The 25953-nt window shown below is 50.7% G+C and overlaps 1 long non-coding RNA gene across 1 annotated transcript; it reads left to right on the top strand.

Moving 5' to 3' along the window:
• Nucleotides 1–9152: 9152 nt before the first annotated feature.
• Nucleotides 9153–25724, top strand: LOC126936594 (uncharacterized). The gene is made up of 4 exons (XR_007719449.1): nt 9153–9223; nt 11997–12274; nt 20431–20556; nt 24388–25724. It is a non-coding gene; the product is annotated as an uncharacterized LOC126936594 (long non-coding RNA).
• The last annotated feature ends 229 nt before the right edge of the window (nt 25725–25953 follow it).

Genomic DNA, 25953 nt, shown 5'->3' with positions numbered 1-25953 from the left:
TTAGGGAGGCAGGCCTTGGCTGACAGTGAACACAGAGAATGATGGTGGGTTGTGGGCCTGGGGATATGCTCAATACCTTCTGCCATGCTCAGGCCTTTTGGCCAGCCCACCCCAGAGTTCCCAGGGGGAGAAGGGCCCAGGAGTGGCTGGGAGCCTGTAACCCCCAGCACTCTGGTGCTCAGACACAGGCTGGAGTGGAAGCCCACTGGAGGCTTCAGACCTGAGGGCCTTCTCGGAAGGAGAGCTCACCTCTGAGGCTGGCAGGAGAGTCAGGCTGCTGAGGACAGCACCATCCTGGGCTGGGGGATGGAGGAAAGGGAAAAGGCCATCCAGTCCCTGGAAACCCAGAGAGCCCTGGAAGGACAGTCAGGGAAGGCTTCCTGGAAGAGGTGAGCAAGCCAGGAGGAGGCATGATGGTAGAGAGGGAAGAGGGCGCCAAACAACCACATTCTTGTCCCTGGTGTGGCAGGGACACCTGGGCCCCTCTGTTCTCACTGTTCTTCCTCACTCTGCTCCCCACCAGGGGCCAGGTGACACCAGGGGAGCAGTCCCTCTGTCCTAGTAAGAGTCCCTAAGTGAGCTGGCTGCTGGTCCATTGTGGAGGGACAGCACTCTTCCTTCTCCTCTCTGCCTTCCTGGGCCAGGGAGCTTTGGGAGCCAAGCAGCCATGCGTGCCAGGAAGGGGCTCTTGGGAATGAGAAAGGGAGGGAGAAATGGCTGAGAGGAGACAGACAGAGGAGACAAGAGGGTAAGGGTGAGAAAAGAAAGGAGGGAGAAGGGGCCAAGTGAGTCCGTGGAGGACCGTCCGGCACTGTCAGGAAGATGGACCACAAGTCGGACCTGTATGCTTGGCCGCCTGCATGGTGCTCTCCCTTGGGAGCTGGGACTGCAGAGTGTCCCTGGGGTCAGCTGCCGCTCCCTACAGCCCCTGCCCTGGGTGCTGGTTCCCTCAAAATCTCTTCTGAGAAGCATCCCTACCTGGTGCCCCAGCAGGTCCACCTCTGTGGGCACCGTGCCCTGCAGCCTCCTGGCCCTTCTTGAGGACCCTGGGGTTGTGATAAGGGCCCATTCCTGGGCTCCAGAGATGCCCGGACTCTCAGAAAGACCCTGGCCACAAGAAGCTCCCAGTTCTCCAGGTCCTGCCCTAAGCCCACCAGCTCCAGAGGAAGGGAACTGGATGGGACCCAGGTCTGGCTAAATTCCCCTGTGGGGGCAGCCGGGCCCTTGCCTATCCTGTGCCTGGACCGCATCAGGGGCTGCACCTGCTGCACAGAGGCTGGCTGGTGGGACGTTGGAAAGACCGCTGTGTTGGGAGGCCCAGGGCTGTGCTGGGAACTGGGTGGGGACGTCGCCAAGCATCATACTCTCCCCATCAATCCCCACCAGGTCCATTATCGTCTGAGCTGTGATTATAAAGCAATCAGGGAAATCCTTTCTTCCCAGTTCTTGAGAATGCCTCTGTCCCCAGCATGAGTGAGAATAGGAGGATTACTCCAGGCCTCAAGTGGCTCAGGGGAGGGGAGAGAAAGGAGGGGGGCAAGGCTCTATGTCCACTTCTGTTCCTCTCAGACCGAGGCAGTGTCCTGGCCCATGCTCCCCTGTCTCCTGCCCTCTCCCAGCTCTGGGCATTGGGCGATTCTCAGAGGTGTGGGTAGCCCGCTGGCAGACAAGTGAGGAGGGAGGCAGCAGAGGGGCTCAGCTGGGAGCTCTGGCTGGGTAGTTGGGAGCCCCGAGTCTCATCCAGGCTCTGTCGCTTGGCTGTGTGATCTGGGCAAACTGCTTGCCCTTTCTGGGCCTGACCTTCTTGATCTACAAAATGAGGTGTATTCATTGGGTCATTTCTGGGGTTCTTGCCCAGCTCCAACAGCCTGTGAGTTGGAGACCACAGCGAAAGGAGGGTTGGAAGGGACAGGAACATTGAGCTTGGTCCCAGGTTGGGAATCCACTATCAGGCCTGGGCCGATAGCCAGGCAGGTTGGACTCCCAAATCCCCAAGGCTCCATGTACCCAGTCCCCTGCCTCTCCTTTCCTTTAGACCCTGTCAGGGCCAAGGGTCCCCATCTGAGAAGCCTTCTCTGTCCAGGAGGGAGGGAGGAAGACTGGAGACCCTTTAGACCCTGTCAGGGCCATGGGTCCCCATCTGAGAAGCCTTCTCTGTCCAGGAGGGAGGGAGGAAGACTGGAGACCCAGGAGCTTCTGAGCTCTGCTCTGGGCCTCAGGACCTGCTGGAATGTGGACTCGATGATAGCAGGGATTATTCCATCATGGTGTCCTAGAACAGTGCTTGGCACATGGACGAGCCTTGGAGGCTAAGAAGCAGTTAACTGGGAGGAGGAAGTGGGAGAGGAAGGTGAAAAAATCAAAAGGGGAGCTGGAAAACATCCAATGAGGGGTGCCTGGTGCATTTCATTGTGTGGAGAGCTGAGGCATGGGTTTCTGAGTGCAGTGCTTGGAGCTGCAGCCACACTCTCAGGGCCAGAATCCTGGCTGCACTGCCCATCAGCTGTAAGCCCAGGGCCAAGCTGCCCACTCTGTCTGAGCTTCAGTGCAGGTACTGCAAAGTACCTGGCTTAGCAAGGGCCCAACAGCTGAGAGATTATGCTATTATTATTGTGGAATTAACAACAAAGATAATGACGACATTTCAACCTGGGATGAAGCTTGATTTCCCCTCTTTTTGGCCTTCTGCACTTGGTGGAGAGTCACAGGGTGGAAGCTGCTGGGCCCAGCCCTAGGACCCGCACCAGGGCTCCTGCAGTTCTGGGGTACGGCCGGCAGGTGACAGCATTTCACTGCAGTGAGTGGGCGCCAAACTCCTGCCCCAGCCCGGGCCGTCAGGACTGGGTCCCAGGGCCCTTCCACAAAGTGAGTGTCTCTCTCTCTCCTCCTTCCCCCACTTCTATATTGGCTGACTAGACCCTTCTGTCCTAGCCTGTAGAATATGTGACCCCAGGACAGCAGTCCCCTGGTCTGAGTAGGAGATAAGGGCTTACTGCTCACCCCACCAGATCTTGCCTGAGCTGGCATGGAATTCTGCAGAAGGGGCAGGCTCCCCTTATGTGGGCCCCACCTTTGGGTTCCCTCTGCAGGTAGCTGGCCTGAGGAGGGGGCTGGGTGGGCACAGCAGGCTCAGTTCTGTAGCCCCCAAAGAGGACTTGCATGAGTCAGACAGGGCTCTACACAAGGCAGCTCTTGGTGAAGAGTGAGACAGAAAGCCAGAGTCCTCAAAAGTCCAAGGGAGAGGAGACACTGAGAGGCTGCGAACTGCAGAGCTGCCTGACTCTTGTCCCCCTGCCATGTCCCAGCTACGACATGGGGACCTTTGTCCCTGCCTCCTGATGGACCATGGAGAGAGGTCAGAAGGGTAACAAGTGGGACCCCAGGAATGCCTGTCCAGAGGGGTGGGGGCTGGATGGCTGAGGCAGGGCCAGCTCATATCCCACCCACCTTTCCCACCAAACCCTCAAATCACCTCCCAAGAGTGGCCCAGGCAGTTTTATCTTTCTGAGTATTGACTATTAAGTTTGAAAATGAACTGTTGTTCAGCCACAGAAACAAGGGAGATAAACACTAATTGCTTGGTGAATGTGCCAACTCCTGGCTCCTAATTCATCACCTAGCCAAGGCAGAGGCTAAGAAGAGGCAAAGGAGTGGGGAGGGGGTGAGGAAACTTGGGAACCAACAGACTCTCTTGCAAGACGTGGCAGTGGATGGGTGACCTCAACCCAGGGGATAAGGATGGTGCCCGGGATCCCTGAAGCTCCCCAGGAAGGACAGGGAGCCAGGTGAGGGAGGGAGGAGAGGTCTTTGACTGGGCTTATCATTTTCAATACATTCATCCCAAGTGGACATATAATGTGTTGCCTTGTTGGCCTTGAGTTTGGCTCTGATTAGCAAATTCTGTATTTCTCTGAGATTGGTCCCATTATCATGTTAAGATCCTCAACTGACTGAATTGAGGGGCTGCAAGCCTTGTTACTGATTGGTAACTTGCAGGATTCAGGTCTGGCTGTGGAAGGTGGAGCCCTGAGAGCTTGTCTGAGAAGGAGGCGCCATATTCTTTGAGGGTGAGGTGTGGGTCTTTGATGGTTCAGGTGTGGACCTGCCTGGAGCGGGGACTGCACTAGGTGTCCTGATTGCAAGACTGGGGGCATTGCATAGGCCCAGGGGAGAGAGAGGAGCACAGATATCTGATGAGGAGCAGGAATGGAGGTGTGGCTTGGGGGAGGCCTGCATTCATTCAGATCTTTGTGTTGGATGAAGATCTAAGCACAAGATACAGGAGACACAAGCTGCCGCTCTCCATGAATTCGCAAGACTGGGCCTGTGAGCTGATCCAGAAGGTGATCGGAGTGTGCAGGGCCCAAAACAGGGTGATGAGGAGGCGTGTCCCCTGAGGAGGGGTCAGCTGTGCTGAGAGTGGGTTGAGAAGATCTGGGGGGACCAGAGGGATCTGACTTGGACAGTGAGTTTTGCGTGTGTGAGAAAGGCAGGGCTGGATCATGCCGGACTACATAGGGGCTGAGCTTTACTGTAAACACAGGGCCACCCCCATGGGACAGTGAGTAATCAGATCAGTGCTCTAAGAAGAGGACTCAGGAATGAACCGAGGTGAAGCAAGAGTAGAGGCCCAGGTGCGCTATGCCGGTGACTTGAGACATTGTTGATGGGACCAACTGTGGCAGGTGGAGATGCTGGTGGCATTGCAGGTGCAGGAGCAAGCAAAGACATAAGCAGGTTGTTCAGGGGATGCAGGGGTTTAGGAAACGGTTGAGAGCTGAGGGCCAGTGGGTGGAGGAGGGGAGTTAGAGAGTAGGTCCCGGTTGCAGGAGCGCTAATGCCAGAGAGGGAGGCTGCAGCACGGCTGCCATGGGCTGAGGGGGAGGGATCCGCCATGAGGTGGGTGTGGAAGCAGGGAATACTCTTGGGGGGTGACACAGTCCCAGAGATAATCCTCTGTCTGTGCCCCTCTGAGGGAGGCAATGTGCCACTCTGTACCTCAATCCTGACTTGGCTGGGTCAATAGAAGAAGCTACTTACACTTCCTTACCCTCAGTTTTCTCATCTGCCGAATAGGGTTAATCATAGTGACCGTATGGGTTTGTAGGAGGATCAAGTGAGAGGGGGCAAGTAAGTGTCGCCACAGTGCCTGGTGCATCATCACTTGATAAATTGGTGCCCGATGCACGGTGGAGAGCAGGACAGAGGGTCCTTTCCCTGCCTCAGGCCCTTCTTCTCTGACTGCTGCTTTTGTTGCTGGTGGTGATGGCAGAATCTAATCCCTGGCGTTTCAGGGAGGGCCTGCTTAGCTCCTCGAGGCCACCTGGCTCTGGTTCCTGGGTCCCTCCTTCCCTGGTGGCCATGCAGCCATGGGTCCTCTGGGCTGCGTCTGGCAGGAAAGCCAGACCGCAGGAGGCGTGGAGGCTAATGCTTCTCCTCCCAGTGCAGACCGGCCGCTACACGCATGGGTGGCTGGGGTAATTAATTTACACATTTTATCCTGCTTAAACTAATAAGCTTCTCTAGCTTCCTCCACTGAGCCTGAGCCTTCGAGCTGGGCCTGCCAGAAACGTTATCCTGCCCTCTGGGAAGTCTGATGGGGCTTATAGTTGTCCTGTGGGCTTGGGCCAAGGCTCCCAGGCCCTGTGTCCACACTTCTGAGGCTACTTATTTTGGCTGCTCCTAGCCTGCTGGTCCAGGTATGCCACAGAGGCACCTTAAGATGCCAATCAACACTGCACATCCTGATGGAAAAGCAGGACTTGGGAGCCCATCCTTCCAGCCCCCTGCCCCGCGGCCTCCCACTCCCGCAGTAGCAGGGCGTGGCTCAGAGATGCCTGGGAACACAAAGACCTCCTCCATGTAGCGAAAAAGAAGTCTCTAAGAAAGGTTGTGGAGTGAAGATAGCGACGTGCTATCTTGTGTGTGTGAATAATGTGTGACATAGCCGCTATTTTCTTGAGAAAGGAAGAAATGCACATCCACATTTGCTTGCATGAGGATAAAGCCTCCTGGATGGGTGTACAAGGGACAAGGGACTGGCTGCTCCTAGGAAGGAGCTGGAGAGCTGCGAGGCAGGGTGAGAGGGAGACTTTTCCCATGGACCCCTTTGTACCTCTTGAGTCTTGAAGGCTGTGAATGTATCACATGTTCAGAATGCATCAACTGTTGGGAAACAAACACAAACACGATGGAAACCCCATCTGTGCAGCACATGTTTCTTGGGTGCCCCTTTGTGCCTGGGAGCAATGGTGTGAGAGAGCAGGTCATGGTCACACCTTTCAAAAGAGTGAGGGGATAGGAAGAGAGGTATGTCTGTGATTATAATCATCATTGGTGAGTTCAATGCCAGAGGAAGCCTGGAATCCCCCGGGCTCACAGAGGAATCCAAGTGGGTAGTTAGAAAGGGCTTCCTGGAGGAGGAGATTCTTGAGCTGTTTTGAAGGTAGCATAAGAGTTGACTGGATGGAGAAGGGAGGGAAGGGTTGGATGAGACTGAAGTGTGGGTTTCTATTCTGACTGCCAAAACCTGTGGTGCCTTTGGGTGTTAGTCTTCCCATTCATAACACAGGAAACCTTGGTTCAGGGAGCCAGGCAGGAAAGTAGTTCCAGCCTCTAGAATTTCAGCCCTCACCTACCCCTCTGAAGCCGCTGTGGGCACTCTGGTCCTGTGTGGGCTGCTGCTTCCCAGAGAGGTGCTCTCGCTAGCTGAGGACAGCGGGCCAGCCCCTTCCGGCTGCTTCCCCTACTTGTGGATTCGTCTTGAATTCTCGGATTCCAAATCCTGCAGGATTTAATATCCACTCTGTAATCTACTGGCACCAATAGGCATTATCTAACTAAACCTTAAATTGAAAATGCTAGGCTTCTATTTTCCCCACGCCATCGGGAGAAGTCGGGACTCTCTTCGTCCAATGTAATTTACTCTTGCACTAATTAAAGTGCGTCACTTTGCTGTCCTTGAAGGCACACAGCCTGCCCCCGACAAGGAATGCAGCCGGGGTGGACGAGGCAAAGCAGGGGCTGGGCTGGCCAATCTAGGGTTGCAAGATGGTTCCTGCATCCATCCCAAGTGCCTCTTGCTTTAAGGCCATTTCATTTCCTGAGAGATGGAGAGTTCACTTGTTGTAACATTCATTCATTCATTCTCTCACTCATTCACTCCTTCCCTCCCTCCTGCATTTATTAAGCACTCAAGGCAGGCACAGAAATAAAAGCTGCTAAACATATGATCAGGCTCTTCTCTCCAGCCCCTCCCCCGATGTCGTGAGGGTTTCACAGGATGCAGGTTCCTAGGTCACGCCACCTCACAGAGGAACCCAGGGATGGGGAGCAAGAATAGCTAATGTGGCCGGGCGTGGTGGCTCACGCCTGTAATCCCAGCACTTTGGGAGGCCGAGGCGGGTGGATCACGAGGTCAGGAGATCGAGACCATCCTGGCTAACACGGTGAAACCCTGTCTCTAGTAAAAAAATACAAAAAATTAGCCGGATGTGGTGGTGGGCACCTGTAGTCCCAGCTACTCGGGAGGCTGAGGCAGGAGAATGGCGTGACCCGGGAGGTGGAGCTTGCAGTGAGTACAGACTGTGTGCCACTGTACTCCAACCTGGGCAACAGAGCTAGACTCCATCTCAAAAAAAAAAAAAAAAGAATAGCTAATGTTACAGATGCTTCCTTGCACCCAACATTATTTAAAGAACTCTGTTTTTTTAAAAAATGAAACTTATTTTGAGATCATCGTAGATTCACATGCAGTTGTAAGAAATAATAGAGATCCAGTGCGCCCTTTGCCTAGTTTCCCCCAATATTAACATCTTGCAAAACTATAGTATAAGATCATGACCAGGAAATTGACGTTGACACAGTCAAGATACAGACTGTTCCGTCACCACAAGTAGAGATCCTGTTGTCCCTTCATAGGCACTTCCCCTTTTCCTTTTCTTCTGACCCCTGGCAACCATGAATCTCTATTTCTATAATTTTGTCATTTTAAGAACGTCACAGAATCATTTAACCTTTTGGGATAGGCTTGAATAACTCATTTAATGCTTTTTTTTTTTTTTTTTTTTTTTTTTGATGGAGTCTTACTCTGTCGCCAGGCTGGAGTGCAGTGGTGCGATCTCGGCTCACTGCAACCTCCACCTCCCAGGTTCAAGCAATTCTCCTGCCTCGGCCTCCTGAGTAGCTGGGACTACAGGCGCACATGACTGTGTCTGGCTAATTTCTGTAGTTTTAGTAGAGATGGGTTTCACCATGTTGGCCAGGATGGTCTCAATCTCCTGACCACCCACCTCAGCCTCCCAAAGTGTTGGGATTACAGGCATGAGCCACTGTGCCCGGCCTCATTTAATTCTTGTAACAACCTGATGAGCAAGGTCAGCATCAGTGTCCTCATTTTACAGACAAATAAGTTGGGGCCAGGGCAGTGAAGTAACTTGTAGAGACAGGATTTAAGCTCAGGTTGTCCTGACAGCAAACCAGGCTCTGAAGTCTCTCCAATGTAACACTGACTTGCAGGCACTGCTTGAACTGATGGCCCTTGATCCTCCATGTGTCAGGTTGAATTCCCTCTGCTTCCAAAACACAGCTGGGGGTCTTGGCTCTGGAATGCTAAGGTCTCAGTCCTGGAGGCTGGAGAGGGCAGTCCTAGCTTGTCCTATCCAGCCTGAATTCTCAAGTGCAGGCCATGGTGCAGGGACCCAGAGATGACACTTCCTGGAGACAGAGGTGAAGCCCTAGCTGTCTGCAGGGGTTGGCCGGGACTCAGTGCTCACTCCTGTCTCAGTGGGGGTAGCGGAGGCTCATACGGTAACGTGCTCCTTCTCCCCAGTGCTCTCCAAGGCTGTTCAGGCCTCACAGCCCGGAATTGGAGTCTCAGATACTGTGGTCAGGTCAGCTATGGGGCCATGACGGGTCAGCTCCGAAGTAGTGTCACTTGCAGAGCTAACCAAGCATGAGATTGCTCAGATGGCTGGAACAAGCGAGTCCCCTGTGCATTCCCTCTCCCTTCAGCCAGCCACAGGCTCCTTTAGCTCTCACCTAGGTCCTGCTCCTGCCATAATATCACCTGACACTGATGAGGTCACAAAGCCAGTACCCATGGGTCCCACTCACTGTTGACAAGGGCCTCATCTCCCAGTGGGAAGCCTCAGTCCCTGGTCCCTGGAGAGGGGAGCTGGTTCTCTCTGCATCCAGTGGGAGAGCCTGAATAGACCTGCAGGAGGTGGGTGCTCCCAGCCTCATCCGGGGGTCAGATGAGCCAGGGCTGGGGCTCTGCCTGTGTGTATGAGTGGGGGATGGGAGAGGACTTCTGTATACTAGAGTTGGAGTCAGCGGCATTGACCCTGGCCCCTAGGCATCAGGGATTCTCTGCAGGGCAGAACCAGGGCCAATGGGAAGGAGTTATGATGGGAGATGGGTGGTTTTTGCTCAACAACAGTGAGATTTTTTGTAGTAAATAGTAGAATCCAACAGCAGAGCAGACTGCTTTGTGAGATAGTGAGATCCCCATCAGTGAAGGTATTCATTCATTTATTTAACACACATTCGTTGCCTACCTTGGCTCTTGGCACTGGAGTTCCACAGATGTGGGTTCAAGTTCCAGTTCTGCCACTTAGGATTCCGTGATCCACAGCGAATTCCTTGTGTCTCAGTTGCCTCACTTGTAAACATGAATAATAACAGTTCTTTACCTATCTCAATGGGAAGGTTGAACAACTCCAAGCTCCATGCCTCACACAGGTAAAGACACGGAGCCTTGAATGTACTATTTCACAGGTGTAATTACCTCTATCCTGCAAGTGAGTTAAATAGCACATTCTCCATTACTAAATGTCTGAGTGGGAATCTGAATCCAATTCAGTCTAATTCCAAGTCATTCTCTTCCCTCTGAACCATAAGGCTGGGCTCAGTTAGGTATTCAAATCTGAGCTGTGGGACTTGTATCTAGAATATGTAAAGAACACTTACAACTCAATAATAAAAAAGACCAAAAACTCAATTAGAATATGGGCAAAGGATCTGAATATACATTTCTCCATGGAAGGCATATGAATGACCAAAAAGCAAATGAAAAGATGCTGCACATCATCAGGCATCAGGGGAACACAAATCAAAACCACAAGGAGATGCCACTTCACACCCGGTAAGACGGGGATAACCAAAGACAGACAATAGCCAGCGCGAGGCTGTGGGGAAACCGGAGCCCTCATACACGGTTGTGTGGGAGTGTAAAATGGGGCAGCCACGCTGCAACACAGCCTGGCAGTTCCTCAAATGGCTAAACAGAGAGTCACCATATGACCCAGAAATTCCATTCCTAGGCTGATACTCAAGAGAATTGAAAACATACATCCACGCAAAACTTGTACAAAAATGTTCAGAGCAGCATTACTGATAATAGCCGAAAATAAGAAACAACCCGAATATTCATCAACTAATGAATGGAGAAACAAAATATGGTCTATCCATACAATGGAATATTATTCAGCCATAGAAAGAATGAAGCGCTGACACATGCTACAACATGAATTAACCTTGAAAACATGATGATAAGTTGCTGGGTGCAGTAGCACGTGCCTGTGGTCCCAGCTACTCTGGAGGCTGAGGTGGAAGGATCACTTGATCCCAGGAGTTCAAGGCCACAGTGTGCTACAGTGGGCTGTGAGTAGCCACTGTACTCCAGCCTAGGCAATATAGCACAGCCCCATCTCTAAATAAATAAAAATAAATAATAAAATTTAAAAAACAAGATTTAAAACGTATTCCACTTATTACATAATTCAATTTATATGAAAGTCCAGAATAAATCTGTAGAGAGAGAAAGTAGAGTGGTGTTTGCTTAGGGTTGGGGGCTACGGTGTGGGGTAGGGGAATTGAGGAGTAATTGAGGAGTAATACCTAAATGGTAGAGGGTTTCTTTTTGAGATAATGAAAATGTTCTAAAATCGGCTCTGGTTATGGTTGCACATATTTGAGAATATACTAACAACCATTGAATTGTATAATTTAAAAGCGTGAATTGTATGGTATGTAAATTATATCTCAACAAAGCTGTTAAAAAAGAGAGAAAGAGAAATAAACCTATAAAAAACGTGATGATGCACACCTGTAGTCCCAGCTACTCAGGAGGCTGAGACAGGAGGATCACTTAGCTTAGGAGTGCAAGACCAGCCTAGGTTTTTTTCTAAGACCCCCATCTTGGAAAAAAAAAAACATCTGAGGCTGTGAGAGAAGTGGCCAAGGTGTGGGTGGAGATAGAGTCTGGGGAATCTCAGCACACAGGTGCAGGGGACACTATGAGGATGCATGACCTTGCTTAGGAAGGATTTCCCAAGTGGGAAGATGGATGGAACCTGGAGGAATGCCTTCTAGAGGAATAGGCACTGCTTGGGTGTACCCCGGGTGGGGTGGGAGAGAGGAGGCTGCACCAGTGTCCTCTGGCAGCACTCACAGCCCAGCAGGAAAGGGCACATCAGTGTTGGGATGGGGGGTTCTGATCATGGCTAGGCAGGTGCCCCACCCGCCTCCCAGACCACCCACACGATCCCATGGAGATGAACAGCACTCGACCCACTCCGTGTCTCCCAGGAATACAGGATTGGAGGGGCAGAGCCAGGTCTGGACCTGGGTGGTTGCTACCTCTCTGGCCTTGGTCTCCATATCAATGGTATGAAGGTGGCAGTTTCTCCCTCACCGTGTTGCGCGGTGTGAAAGTGGAAGTTGTGTTGAAAGCACACGGTGAGCGTGCATCTTAGCCGGCCTTGGTCGTCACTTCAACTGTGGGTAGTTGAGCAGCATTACTGTTCCCATTTCACAGATGAAGAAACAGAGAGGCTGTGTGCATTGGTGAGTTTCTAAAGGACACGTTGTGAACAGAGATAGGACGGGACCCTGCTCCAACCGTGTGCCCACCAGGTCATCCTTGTTGCCTCACGCCTGATAACCGAGCAGGGCTGGAAAAGTGCTGTCAACAAATGACTTCTTTTCGCCTTTAGGACAAACTTCTGCATATGTAGGCCTGGTGGCATTCCTCTCACCTTACAGGTGAGAAAATTGAGTCGAGGAACACGCCTGAGGTCCCACCTCTGACAGCGACAGGCCAGGACTGTAACTTTCCTTCATCCAAACCTGGTACCTACATGACTCAAGCAAGGGAAAGGTCAGGGCACCCCTGCCTCCCACTGGCCTTAGAGCAGCCACACCCATGATCCCGAGCCTTTTGGACTCCGAGATGCAGCAGATCAAAGGCCTTGTGATAAAAGTGGAGACTTAGGTAGGTACTGTGGATGGGGAGGGCATACAGGTTGGGGTACGGGTCTAGGGGCTTGCAGACTCCACGTCGTTGCCTGCAAAGCCAGTGTGAGTAACCAGGCAGCCCTTTCTGTGGACGCCCTACCTCTCCCGGAGGCTGTTGTGGGATGAAGGAAACTGGAGCTTCTCTGCCCAGGGAAGGTGGCTGCATTTCAAGCGGGAATTGTACAAGCACTCTTGATAAACAGCAGGTAACCCCACTCCCAGCAGCTAACAGGATTAATCTAAATGCACACAGACGCAGCTGGGCAAAATCAAAACACAGAACCCAGGTTAAATCATACCACTTAACGGGAGCCCTCAGAGCCTCAGAGCACGTCACCTGACTGGTGCCCGGCGTGGGGTGGGGACGTGGGAGGAGGCCGTGTGCGCTGATGCCTGCTTTTGAGGGGCTGTGGGAGCCCTGCTGCAGCGTAGGGGCCAAGGGAGCCCTGGGGCAGGGCTGCGGGACCAGGCAATGGCGCGTCGGAAGGTCAGGTGTTCAGGCCGCCATGGCGGGGAGCAGGGCCGTCTCTGAGGGCTCGGAGTGGCAGGTGGGGTGGTCAGCCGGGAAGGCCGCAGCAGCTTCACGCTCTGGGAAAGTGGGAGAGGCCTTCAAGTGCTCCTGTTGACTCCCACTCCCACTCAATCAGCCCTGTCCAATGAGGGGTCCCATCCCAGGGATGTTCACAGGAAGGAGAGAAGCCGGGCTTTGGGTAGCTCTGGCATCCCGGGGCTTGTTCTGGCCTCCACAGGGAGAAACAGAGGGAACACCACACCCAGACTGCCGCAGCCCCTCCCCACTCCAGCCATTATCAGCTGCTTTTACAGTTGAGGACGCTGAGGCACAGCCAATTTTCAGGTCACGCTCTTTGCCCTGCCCCCAAGCTTCCTCCCAAATCAAGGCTCTGGTGAGAAGCAAGTTCCCTGTCCTGCACCTGCCTTGGGCTCAGGTCAGTTCCACCCAAGATCACAGCAGAGCCTCGTTCCTCCCCAGGGCCCGGGGCCATCATCTGTGGGGTCCTCCATGAACACTCTGTGGGGCCAGCTGCCGTGGGCTGGGGAAAAGGAGAGTGGCCATGGGAATCACTTCCCAGGCTCCTCAAATGGGGCGAGAGCTGGGAGTTCATCACTGTCACCTCTTGGCCTCCAGAGTGGCCAGCAAGCCAGCGGGCAACCCCTTTTCCCTTGGACCTCAGGAATGATGGTAACAATTGCTAATGTTTACTGAGCACTTTTTCACCACTAGGACCTTAGCTAAGCCCTTTGAATCCACAATGTCCTCGAATGCACCCAGCAACTTCAGGAGCTGAGCATTGAATGTGGCACGATCTCCATTATACTGAGGAGGTTCTGAGGTCATACATTGGGAGCCAAACCTGGACCCCAAAGTCCTATGATGTCACCTTCCTAGGATTCAGCTCCATTCCCAGGCCCTTCAGGAAAGGGTAATGGGAAGGGAACAGGTAGTGTCTAGAATCACAAGACTTGATCTCAGGTTCCTGCTCCTTCCCACTAGCTGGTTCTATGGCCCTGGGAGCAGGGGCCATAATCTTTGAACTCTTTGAACTCTTTACTCTTTGAACCTGAAATTCCTGGTTTGTAAAACAAACACGGAGAAAAATCTTTGCCTTACCTGCACTGCTGCGTTATGGGAATCAAATGAGAAAAATATACGACCGTGGTTTTCATGCTGCGAGGCACCACATAAATGTGAGTTATTACACCACGCCCCAGAGCAGGCATGTTCCTGGCTCTGTGTGATTTTTTTTGTTGTTGTTAAAACCGTTAGGAACGATAATTACTTAATAATGATCCTATTCCTAATCCATGCACCTCTGCATGGGGACATCAATGCCTCGGCATTGAGACATAATTGGTCTCTGCCCAGGGCCCAAGAGCAGGGGATAGTGCTCCCTATTTTGCAGTGGGGTAAACAGGCCTCCAGCATGAGCAAAGGGATGTCCAGAGTTCCTTAGCCCTCCAGGGTGACGTTCTGGACTTAGAATCTGGGATTGGAACCTTCCCCCTCCTGCTGTGAGGGCTCCCAGGCTGCCCTGAGAGTGATTTACGGCAGGAATCTGCAGTGAGTGCTGTGTCAGCGCTCCCCGCTCCCACCTTCCTGCTCTGTCTCCACCCCTCTTTATCTGCCTTCTCCCCGTTTCTCCTGTGCTGCCACTCACCTCCCACAGCTCTGTCTTCCCTGGTTGCCCCTAGGCTGATCGGAGCCTAATTTCAGCTCCTTTCTGGGGCTGAGGAGCTCACGCTGAGCTGTCAAGAGGGGCTGGGGAATTTAAGCGGGAGGCCCATGGGGGAAAGCGGGGAGGGAGGAGTCCCTGTCCTTTGTCCCAGGCCATCAGCCCTGCGGCCCTTCAGGTCTTCTTTCTGGAAAGGGTCAAAAGAGTACCTGAGGCAGAAATGTCAAGTCATCTCTTTGCATTCATGTAACCTGTGTGTGGCAGAACCTGCATTTGAGCCTAAGTCTGTGGAATGCCCAGGCCCACGAGTGTGTCCAACACCCAGGATCATTAAAGCCTGGCACCAGGGCTGTGGGCAGAGCTGCCCCCTCAGGCCATGCAGACTCCTTCACAGAGATCCCGGTGCTTTGCCACAGCATCTCAGATTCCAAGTCCTACTGGGAAGGAAATTCGGGGGGAGTGTGCCAGGGCCAGGAGGGCAGAAGCAGACATCAGAACCTCCTTTCTGAGCTTTGATCCGGGCTGGTAAGGTGCCAGACCAAGGGCTTCTGGGGAGTTGTTGAACAGAGCCTGTGAGTGGGCACTGCCCAGGCAAACAGCATGTCACCAAATAGTGAAAACCAAATAGTTGAATATTCAACTTATGAAAGCCAAGGATTTGTTGTATTGCTAACTCATTTTTTAACATGCATAAAATGGAAACTCAGAGAGACTCTTTAACTTGTCCAAGGTAACACAGTACCCTCCTGGCACAGAAGCTAGCGTGTGGGTCACTCTCTGGCCAGTTGCTGGCTATGCTTTCCCTCCTTCCTCACCCCTTCCAGCATCCAGAATCCCAGGAGGCTGATCTGCTCTTGGCTTCAAGGGTGGGCCAAATTCAGAGTGATCACACTCAAGGCCACTGCTCAGCCTCCCTCCCTGGCTGCTCAGGGCCATGTGCTGCTCCTCCCTCTACACCCAGGATGCTCGTGGCCTGGGGAGGCTGGCGAGGACCTGAAATCACTATCATAACTCTCGTTTCTGGGACCAGAGGGTCAAGTGGGTACTTTGGAGGCACTGGTGGGTACAGAAGGAACTTGGGGAGCTGGAACAGGACTCTGAGATTTAAGGTGCTCTGGGGAGAGCAGGTACAGAATGGGAAGGGCAGCTGTGATCTTTGGGTTACCAGTCCCTGCCTCTCAACCCCTCTGTTGGCCTTCCCCTAAATTCAGGGACAATGAAACACTAGGGCACTGGGCCAGCGGGGCCACCTGACTCTCTGAGGCCGGATCCTCCTGTGCTGACTCTGACAAGCCCAGCTGAGGAGGCGGCACTGGCAGATTTTCCATCCTGTGGACAAACTTGTTATTTACGTTGATTGGTGCGTGATTTACAGCTAATTTGTTAATCAACCACAGCCTATGCAACCTGGGTGAGCCTGCTTCTCCCTAATGATCCACCAAGATCCTGTTCTGAGAGGCTGGCCCAGGCAGGCTGTGGGAAACCGAGGGTGGTGATGTGGGCCTGGGATGGGGTGCACCTCACACCCAGGAATGCCCATCAACCCTCACTGCCCCCATATGAAGCTGCTTCCTCTGGCTCTCCTGGATTTTCACCACGCCCTCCCTCACCCCATACCCATACCTTAAGGCCACTCTTACTCTAGGACAGCAGTTACCGGGCGCCTTGGGCATCTCATCTCACCCCTCTGGGCCTCAGTTTCCCCATTTTTTGGTAGCTTACTGATCTCTGAGTGAGGAAGATGGGTAATTTCCATGAAAGCACCATACTAGTCAGGGTGGTGTTAGAGCTGGCATTTATGGGCTCACGAGAGTGGAGCATTAAACCTTTAGTGATTTTGTGAGCTGGTTGATAAACATAGCCGTTATTAGAAATTACATTATATAAACTACAATTAAATAAGTCATATTAAACATCAAGGTAATAAATACTCAGAACTTATTGCTTCCTGATTATTTTACTGCATTTTATTATCTATGTTCGAGATTATTTCCATCTCTGGTATCTGTCTGGTGGAGAGGCTGTATGATGCCATGCCAGCAAGCATCTCTTCCCAGTGCCACACTCAATGATGTCAGCTTGAAATGAGCCAGGCTAGGAATATTCACAACATGGAATTGACAAAGACTCTAAATCATTCATTGTTCTGTTCTTTATCCAGACTTTAAAAAGCGATGGAGAAGCTGGGCACGGTGGTTCACACCTGTAATCTCAGCACTTTGGGAGGCTGAGGTGGGCGGATCACCTGAGGTCAGGAGTTTGAGACCAGCCTGCTAACATGGCGAAATGCTGTCTCTATCAAAAATATGAAAATTAGCCAGGCTTGGTGGTGCATGCCTGTAATCCCAGCTACTCAGGAGGCTGAGGCAGGAGAATTGTTTGAACCTGGGAGGTGGAGGTTGCAGTGAGCCGAGATCGCACCACTGCATTCCAGCCTAGGTGACAGAGCGAGACTCCATCTCAAAAAAAAAAAAAAAAAAAAAAAAAAAAAAAAAGCGATGGAGAATATCTTAATGATGCAGATTAAACTTAAAAGTGTGCTGTGTCTGTGACTATTACACATCTATGAAAAATGAGGAAATATTCTTGCAGTAAGTGAAAACTAGTATCTGATGCCACCGTGAAGTCACTCACATCGTTGATGAACAAGGGAAGTTTCAACAAATAGTTTTGTCATTTCACTTTTTTTCTTTTTTTTTTTGAGACAGAGTTTTGCTCTTGTTGCCCAGTCTGGAGTGCAATAGCATGATCTTGGCTCACTGCAACCTCTGCCTCCCGGGTTCAAGCAATTCTTCTGCCTCAGCCTCCCGAGTAGCTGGGATTACAGGCACCTGCCACCATGCCAGGCTAAATTTTTTTTTTTTTTCATTTTTAGTAGAAATGGGTTTTCACCATGTCGGTCAGGCTGGTCTTAAAATCCTGACCTTGTGACCTGCCCGCCTCGGCCTCCCAAAGTGCTGGGATTACAGGTGTGAGCCACCGCGCCCGGCCCATTTCACTTTTTTTTTTTTTTAAACCCATTAATGTAAATGAAAATGTCAATCAACATCCCTGTGGGAATTACACTGGCTTGTCAATTGCGATCATAGACTGGCTGCAAGTAGAGGGGTTCTGCAAAGATCAGCTAAAGCATTCTGTGAGAATCAGTTGTTTCTACGTAATTTATGATAAAGGATAGTATATATTTTATTATTTTTTGTAAGATATATGCCACACATTCTTTAGACCTGTAAAATTACACACATACATACACATGTTTTTCCCAAAGAGCCAGTTGTTAAAGATTTGCCAGTGCACCACCGACTGCGCTCATGGGAGAGACCATTGTTCTTTTCCTGTTGAGCCCCTGCTTCAGCTCTAGGACTTGTATGATGTCAGCTCTTAATGGCTCACCCAGATATTGGGGAAGGAGCTAGAACCTGTACTTCTCATCATCCTTTCCAGCCCCCACCAGAGGAAGACTATTTCTAGCTGCAAGGAGGCATTTCCCCCTGGGGTCCCAGCAAAGAAAGTGTCTTTAGGACACTTCCCTGGGCAGAGAGCAGAAGGACCCAGAACCCTGGAACTTGCCTGTGAAGCTCCGGGGCGTCTCCATCTTTGCTTGACTCCATCCATAGTCTGAGCCCTGGCATCACCTTGGGTGGGGGCACCATGCCCTCTGGTCTGGACTTTGATAAGAGCCTCCAAACTGGCCTCCCTGCTTCTATTCTTGCCCGCTTTACAACGTGTTCTCCACGTGCTCCCAGAGGGATCCTTTTTTTTCTTTTTTTAATTTTAAAAATTGTTTATTTTTTTAAATGGAGATGAGGTCTCACTCTGTTGCCCAGGCTGGAGTGCAGTGGTGCAAACATGGCTCATTATAGCCTCCTACCCCTGGGCTTAAGTCATCCTCCTACCTCAGCCTTCTGGGTAGCTGGGACCACAGGCATGCACCACCACGCTCCGTTTCAGAGGGATCCTTTTAAAACCTAAATCAGGCCAGGCGCGGTGGCTCACGCCTGTAATCCCAACACTTGGGGAGGCTGAGATGGGCAGATCACAAGGTCAGGAGATCAAGACCATCCTGGCTAACATGGTGAAACCCTGTGTCTAGTAAAAATACAAAACATTAGCCGGGCATGGTGGCACGCGCCTGTAGTCCCAGCTCCTCGGGAGGCTGAGGCAGGAGAATCACTTGAACCCGGGAGGCGGAGCTTGCAGTGAATTGAGATCACACCACTGCACTCCAGCCTTGGTGACAGAGCGAGACTTTGTCTCAAAAAACAAAACAAAACAAAACAACAACAACAAAAAAACAAAATCACATTGTGCTACTCCTCAGCCAGAAACCCTGCAAAAGCCCCCCGGGGTGTCCCCTCAGGCCTCGGGCTACCTCATCCCCATGTCTTAGGGCTCTGCCCTTCCCTCTGCTCCCCCTCTGCACCAGCCACACTGGCCTCTGCCGTTCCAGGCTTCTCCCCTCTCAGAGCCTTTGCTCTGGCTGTGTCCTTGGTCTGGGATAATCTTCACCAAAATACCTGCTTGGCTCATTCCCTCACCTCCTTCAAATCTTCACTCAAATCTCACCTCCCTACAGAGGCCTGTCTTCAATTCCCTTCAACACTGTCCCTGACCCCCACCCCAATGCACCTAAGCACCCAATGCTGATCTACTTTCTGTTTGTTCTTAGTCTTTCTCACTTCATAATAGACTAATGTTCTTATTATCTTTGCAATGGAATCTGAGTTCCATGAGGGCAAGGATTTTTGTCTATTTCGTTCACTGATACCCCCATACTCCAAAAGCCGGGCACGTGCTGGGTGTCAGTAAATATTTTTGAAGAAATGCTTTGGGGAAGGAAGGGCAGCTTCTAGAAAGGAGCATGTGTGGAAGAGCAGGAAACACTTCCTTTCTCTATTGGTGCTGGGGTGGGAGGAGGCCAGCCTGCTCAGCCGGTTTCCCAGCTCCTCTCCCGCTCAGAGCCTCTGGGGCCCTGTATTAGTCAACGCTCTCTAGAGAGACAGAACCAATGGGATATGTGTATATATATGTATTAAGAAAGAGATTTATTCTAAGGAATTAGCTCATGCAATTTTGGGGGTCAACAAATCCCAAGACCTGCAGCCAGCAGGCTCGAGACGAGGAAAAGCTGATGTTCCAGTTCGAGTGAAGAAAATACTGATGTCCCAGCTTGAAGACAGGCTGGAAGAATTCCCTCCTAATTTTGGGAGGGTCCACATTTTTGTTCTATTCAGGACTTCAACTGATTGGATAAGGGCCACTTAGATTAGGGAGGGCCATGTGCCTTCTTCAGTCCAGCAGTTCGAATGTTAATCTCTTTGAGAAACACCCTCGCAGACACACAGAATAATGATTGACCAAAAATCTGAGCACTTTGTGGCTGAGTAGAGTTGACGTAAAATTCACCACTGCAAGTGCTTTGCCTGGCCCAGCCCTCACAGAGCAGGCTCAGGGACAGGTGACCTTTCACCAAGGAACCGTGCTCTATCCAGGTGGCCTGTAAACACGACTCTTTCTCTTCTCCTGCTCTCCATGGGCCTGGAACCTGGGTAGAAGGAGAGGGAAGGTGGCCTAGAATGACCTTTGAGGCCTTGGCTCAGCCTTTGTTTTCTCATCTGTAATATGAACTTAAAACAATATCCCTTATCTCACAGTCATAAGGCTGAAATGAGAAAATGCTTTGGCAAACAGAATGCATTTTGCAAGCCTGAGGTATTAATCTTGCAAGCTACTCACTCCTACACGTCTCTGGCAAGTGTCTATCCACAACAAGGAAAGGGTTAAACCTGCCTTCTTATTTGTACAGTTTCTCATGTCCCTAGGAGGAGCAAAGAACAAGGCTTATAAATAGGATCAGGGTCTTTGCAAACAACAGTAGCAACAACACATTTGTCTGAGAGGCCAGGTTGAGAATTGGTGCTTGCTCCATCTTGCGCCCTAGAGACAATCCTCGGACTGCTGAACTTCTCCACTCTCACGGCATTGCCCATCAGGAGGGATTGCAGTTCTGAACATGACGGATCAGATGCAATATCAGAGGAGCTTCACGTCTGCAGGCCTGTCCCAGGTGAGTTCTCGCAGGTATATCTGAAAGCCAGAGGATGAATGGGAGACCCAAGGTCCCAAATGCTCAAAGAATGTATGTTCTCAGTGGTGCTTCCTACTATCCTCAGCACATCATCCCTTCCTCCCGGCCCTGTGGGGTTGGGAAGCAGAAATGAGAAGGCACTTTCCTTTCTCCAGACCTTTTTTTCTGGCTCCTCCACCCAGTCACTGGCAGAGCCAAAGTTCAGGTAGAAACTTGTCCAGCTGGACTGCCAGAACACCAATACCATCCGCTGCCCACCTGTGAAAGCTGCCTGGCAAGATGGAGCATGGATGCCTATCCCATGACACCGGGTGACGAGAAGCACAGGGTGTTCCCAGCACAGGGGCCTTTCACGGAGACAGATGACTGATGGAAACCTGCATTGACTGGGGCAGGGAAGTGTCTGTCCTCCTGTCCCTGCCAATAGCAGAGAGCATGGACTCACCCCATCCTTGTTCTCTGGGAGGACCACACCCCAATACCCATCCTCAGATACTATCTGTGTTGGGGCTTCACTTCAGAGGTGGATATGAAGCTGCTTGGTTTCATCTCACAGTTGAGGTGAGGCTAATTCATTCATTCGATAGTTATTTATTGAGAGCCTATTCTGTGCCTGTGTATTGGCACTGTTTTCAATCTCGGAATCCAAGAACAAACAACATAGACAAGGTCCCTTCTGTAACGGAACTTACGTTCTAGTTGGGGAAACAACAGCACACATATGAACACGTGTAAAGAGGAGGAAAATGGCCCAGATCTGGGCTTTGGATGTATCACTGACTAGCTGTGTGACCTTGGGCAAGTAATTTAACTGTTGTCAACCTCAGTTTTCTCGTATTTAAAGTCAGGAGGATAATAACAACATTGATGTCATGGGGTTGTTGTGAGAATTATTTGAAAGTATATGAAGTACACAACAGAGTTCTTGGCTCACAGTAGACATCCCCATGCACACATGTACCCATTATTGTTATTGCTGTTGTTATAGTTAATATCACTTACCTAGAAACGGAATCAGAAGAGACCAAAATGCCATATTCTTTCTTTCAGTAAAGTGACACCCAGGAAGGGGTGAGCCAAAAGCCATGTCTGTACAGCATCACCAGCTTTTAGTTGGTAAAACATCAGTTCAGCCAACTCCTTGAGTGTTTGGTCAACAAAGGCTTTAACAACTGACTTTTTTTTTTTTTTTCATTAGTGGGATCAGGTGGTTGTTTGAATTAGATGAACCAATTGATTCTTCTAATTGAATGAATCAATTCATTGTTCTAATGTCATGGTGACCCAAACTAAGATTGGTTACAGTTTTATCTAAGGCCCTGGGTACTTTCTCTTTCACGATGAGCCTTTTGTCCTGGTTCTGTCGTAGTTTTACAGCTGTTAAAAACGTGTGATTGAGTGTGAGGATGCACGTATGTGCATGTGTGTACATACACACATATATACACAAAAGACATGCCAACCCATCACTATCCCTGCTGAGTTGAGACCAAGAGAATGCAAACTTTATATTTTGCCAACAGCTTTTACCTCTTCTCAGCCAGTTTCTTTTTTTTTTTTTTTTCAGAGCAGAAGCCAAAGAGCCAAATGGCATAGTCTGAATGTGGTCACTATCCTGCCAGCCACTGGGCCAGACTCTGGCTGTTGGCACAGGGTTCTGCTGCCCGTTGTGAGATAGCATCAGCTCTGCCTGGCATGGAAAAAGGAGAGTTGGCATTGTCAGCCTGTAGGTGCTTGTGGGGAGGAGGTAGAGAATGTTGGTTACTGGCAGGCAAACCTGTTGCCACTGAAACTTGGCACGTCTGGGTGGCTTCAGCAGTCCAGACAGAGAATTAGCAGGGAGGAAGAGCTCCACAGAAGTGCCCATCTGGCTCCTTGGTACTGTCCATGGAAAGAGATTTCTTCCTTGGTAAAGAGAACTTGGTACCTTGGAGAGGCAAATCTATTCATAGTGGGGTAAGTCTATAAGTCTAACCATAATCCTAGGATGACTCTGACCCATCATCTAGGAGAGGTCTCCTAGGGTTCTTTTTGCCCTGTGTGTGGGGAATACACACACACACACACACACACACACACACACACACAGACATATATTTCAGACGGAATTTTGCTCTTGTTGCCCACGCTGGAGTGCAGTGGTGCCATCTCGGCTCACTGCAACCTCTGCCTCCCTGGTTCAAATGATTCTTCTGTTCCAACCTCCCAAGTAGCTGGGACTATAGGCTCACGCCACCATGCCCGGCTAATTTTTATATTTTTAGTAGAGATGGGGTTTCACCATGTTGGCCAGGCTGGTCTCGAACTCCTGACCTCGAAGTGATCCGCCCACCTTGGCCTTCCAAAGTGCTGGGATTACAGGCATGAGCCACCTTGCCCGGCCCTGGGACTTATATTTTCTAAGTGTTTCCTGTAGAAGCAATAAATGCGGCTTCTGAGCTCTTGGAAATTGGTGAGCTGGTAATGTCTTGACAATTGCTCCTGTTTGCTCTGGGAGCATCATCTCCCATTGTCACCCCAAGTCCTTGATGGAGTCCATAAGGGCTCTGCTTCCCTGGGCCAGGAGACAGGCTGCATACCCAAGCACCTTTCCTTCCACATGCAGACAGCCTGAGAGCACTGCCTGAGGAGCCAGGAGACCAGGATCTCAGGGTCAACACTGCCTTTTACAAGCTGTGGGACAGACACAAGTTGCTTAACTTCCTCAGGCCTCAGTTCCCAGCTGCTCTACCTAAAGTGGTGAGGATTAAACGAAATACTACAGGTGGAAGCAAACTGTAAAAAAAAAACTTCAAACACATGCAAGGGGTTACATTAAGCTCTCCACACAACCCTCCCACCAGATGAGCTCCCTGGGACGACTTTTTCATCCTGTCTTGTTAGAAAGCTGCTTACTTGGATAAAGCCCTCAGGAGATGCAAGATGTTCATCCCGAGGGAACCTCCACTCCCTCCTGGCCTGTTCGCCTGATCCCTAGATTTTTCTCCACCCTGAAGCTCTCAGCCTTCTCCAAAGCTAGTCCCTGAGCAAGCGCAGACTTGAGCAGGGGAAGGGAGAGCCAGAACAACTACAGAAAGAAAAGATTAGGGATTCTCTTTCTATTCCTTTCTTGGTTTCCTGTTCTGAGCTGGGTGAGCAGCCTGATTTATTTTTGACAAATGTATCTGCATTATGAATTATATTGGGGATGGAATTGTTACATTAAATCAAAGTTAATTTTCGACTTCTGTTCAGGGCGCCATAAATAATCAACTCCAGGATAAGGTTATGGACTGAAGTCGCCCAAATTATGCTAATGAGGATGATTAAACTTTAGAATTTTAAGTTTCTGTAAGAATAACAATCAGTTAGCATTTACATTTCTGCCATGCCCTAGGATCTGCTGCTTTCTCTGAAGCTGCTATTAAATATAAATAATAATACCATTTTTTAAAGTCAAGTTGAGCCCTTTGGGGCATATTCTATTCTCTTTCCTGGTGCTCAGCTTCTGCAGATGTGTCTGAGGCAACCAGAGAAGGAAGGGAGGGTGGCACAGAGGCCACAGAAACTGCATTTGCATTTGCCTTAGAACTGCAAAGGGATTTTCAAGTTCTAACAGAGACAATAATTAAGTTTTGCCTTGGTCCATTTGGTGAGGAATGCCAGGAAGCCCTGTTGAGCTTTAGAAGTGCTACCCTCAGTGAGCCGGCAATGATTTCCAAGGGATTTTGAATTTAGGATGGGGTAGCAATTCCTAGCCTTTTCTGCTGAGATGCTGTGTGTCTTTGGGTCCATTGCATTCACTTTATGTGCTCTGTTGTCCCTCCACAGGCTCTGGGGACCTTATAGAGGATGCTGCTGAATTCCCTAGCTTGGCTTACAGAGGAGCAAAAAGATTCCGTTGATTTCCAGCCTCCTGTTTAGCCACCTGTTATCAAAGCCTGCCCCGAGAGATGTTCATCTCCTGATGTCTATGTGGGGCCCAGGTGGCTGCAATCAAAATGACAGGTCAGCTCAGAGGTTAGGTTGCTGGCTGAGTGGCTATTGTTTATCCCAGTTTCAATTTCATCGTCATGACAACCCACACAAGTCATTGTCCCAGCCGATGCCTCTGTGTGACGGAGTGTGAGGAACGTGCTTCGTCCCAGCTCGCTCTGCCTGACGGACGAAGAGCCGTCTCTGCTCTCGGGTGGCTGCTCCTTTCTTTCCTCCACGTGTTCACAGTGTTCTTATTTTCTCCACCACTTACCCAGAAATTGTTTCTGAAAAGTGTCTCATTTCAACTGAATTTGGCGCAGAGCGATTGGGAACATTGCTCGGCTGGGATTTGCTCTCTCTCCTCAGCAGTTTTGCAGGCCTTATCTCACTCCTGTGGGCTTCCAGAACTGCTGGGACCCCTGGCTGAGATCAAGTGGGGGGCAGTAGATGGGAACCTGCCTGTTTCACACTCGGATCATCCAAGGGAAGACACGAACGTTCTGCACACACAACATAGTATAAGCACAAAACTTGCCTTAATGTGTCTTCCAAGCTATGCGGGACCCCTTCCTTGAAAATTTCAAGAGACAGATGGCTGGTGTTTCTGTTGTGCTCCATGGCTCTGAGAAATCCTGTGTCTGTGTAGGGCTGTTGAGATGCCAGCTCTGGATGGTAACATCGGTGAGCCTGGAAGGCTTTGCCTTGAAAGCATGGGGCCTGTGTCTACTGAGCTTCTCTTTTGGGTCCTCCAGCACTTGATGATTCTGAGAACACATGTTCCTTTACTTTAGGGAGCAGCCTCAAAAATGGACCCTTCTTCTTCGCTCTGGCATGGTGGTGATTCTGTTGGGAGGCGCCTTGGGCCAGATATATCCTATTCTGGAGGCTCACAGGCAGGCCCAGCACTGAGAGAAACCCTGCCTGGCCCGACAAGCCTTCTCCTGAGGGTGGCTTCTCCTGTGGCTACAGGATCATCTATATTGGTCAAACGGATGGTACAAGATGTTTTAAAAAGATATTGGGATTGGTTTGACTGAAAGAGAGGCTGTGAAGGACTGGGGTGCTCATTAAGAGTCTCAGAATCAAGGAAGGTTGTTATGGAGACAGGCTGATCACTGCCGTGGGAAAGGCTGGGGTGAGGCAGGTGGATCACTGCTGTGGGAAATGCTGATCTGAGGCCCATATGCATGGCCCCTGTTGTCATGGTGGGGGTGGTGGGGAGACACAGAGTTGAGCCAGGCAATGGGAAAGGGCAGAAAGCAGATATGGGAGTTGAGAGCCGGGGCTGAGCCAGCAGAACTGGGAGCAGGAGCGCTGTTAGAAAGTGGTTTGATCTGGGGCTCAAGCCGACTGAGTTGGTCAACACTAAGAGCCAGCAGGCTTCACCTTCTTCATCTTTATTCATTCAACAGACATTTT

This window comes from Macaca thibetana, chromosome 14, assembly GCF_024542745.1.
Source record: "Macaca thibetana thibetana isolate TM-01 chromosome 14, ASM2454274v1, whole genome shotgun sequence".
NCBI classification, from domain to species: Eukaryota; Metazoa; Chordata; class Mammalia; order Primates; family Cercopithecidae; genus Macaca; species Macaca thibetana.
Note: the sequence above shows the minus strand (reverse complement) of the source record. Positions and strands in the feature narration are given on the sequence as shown.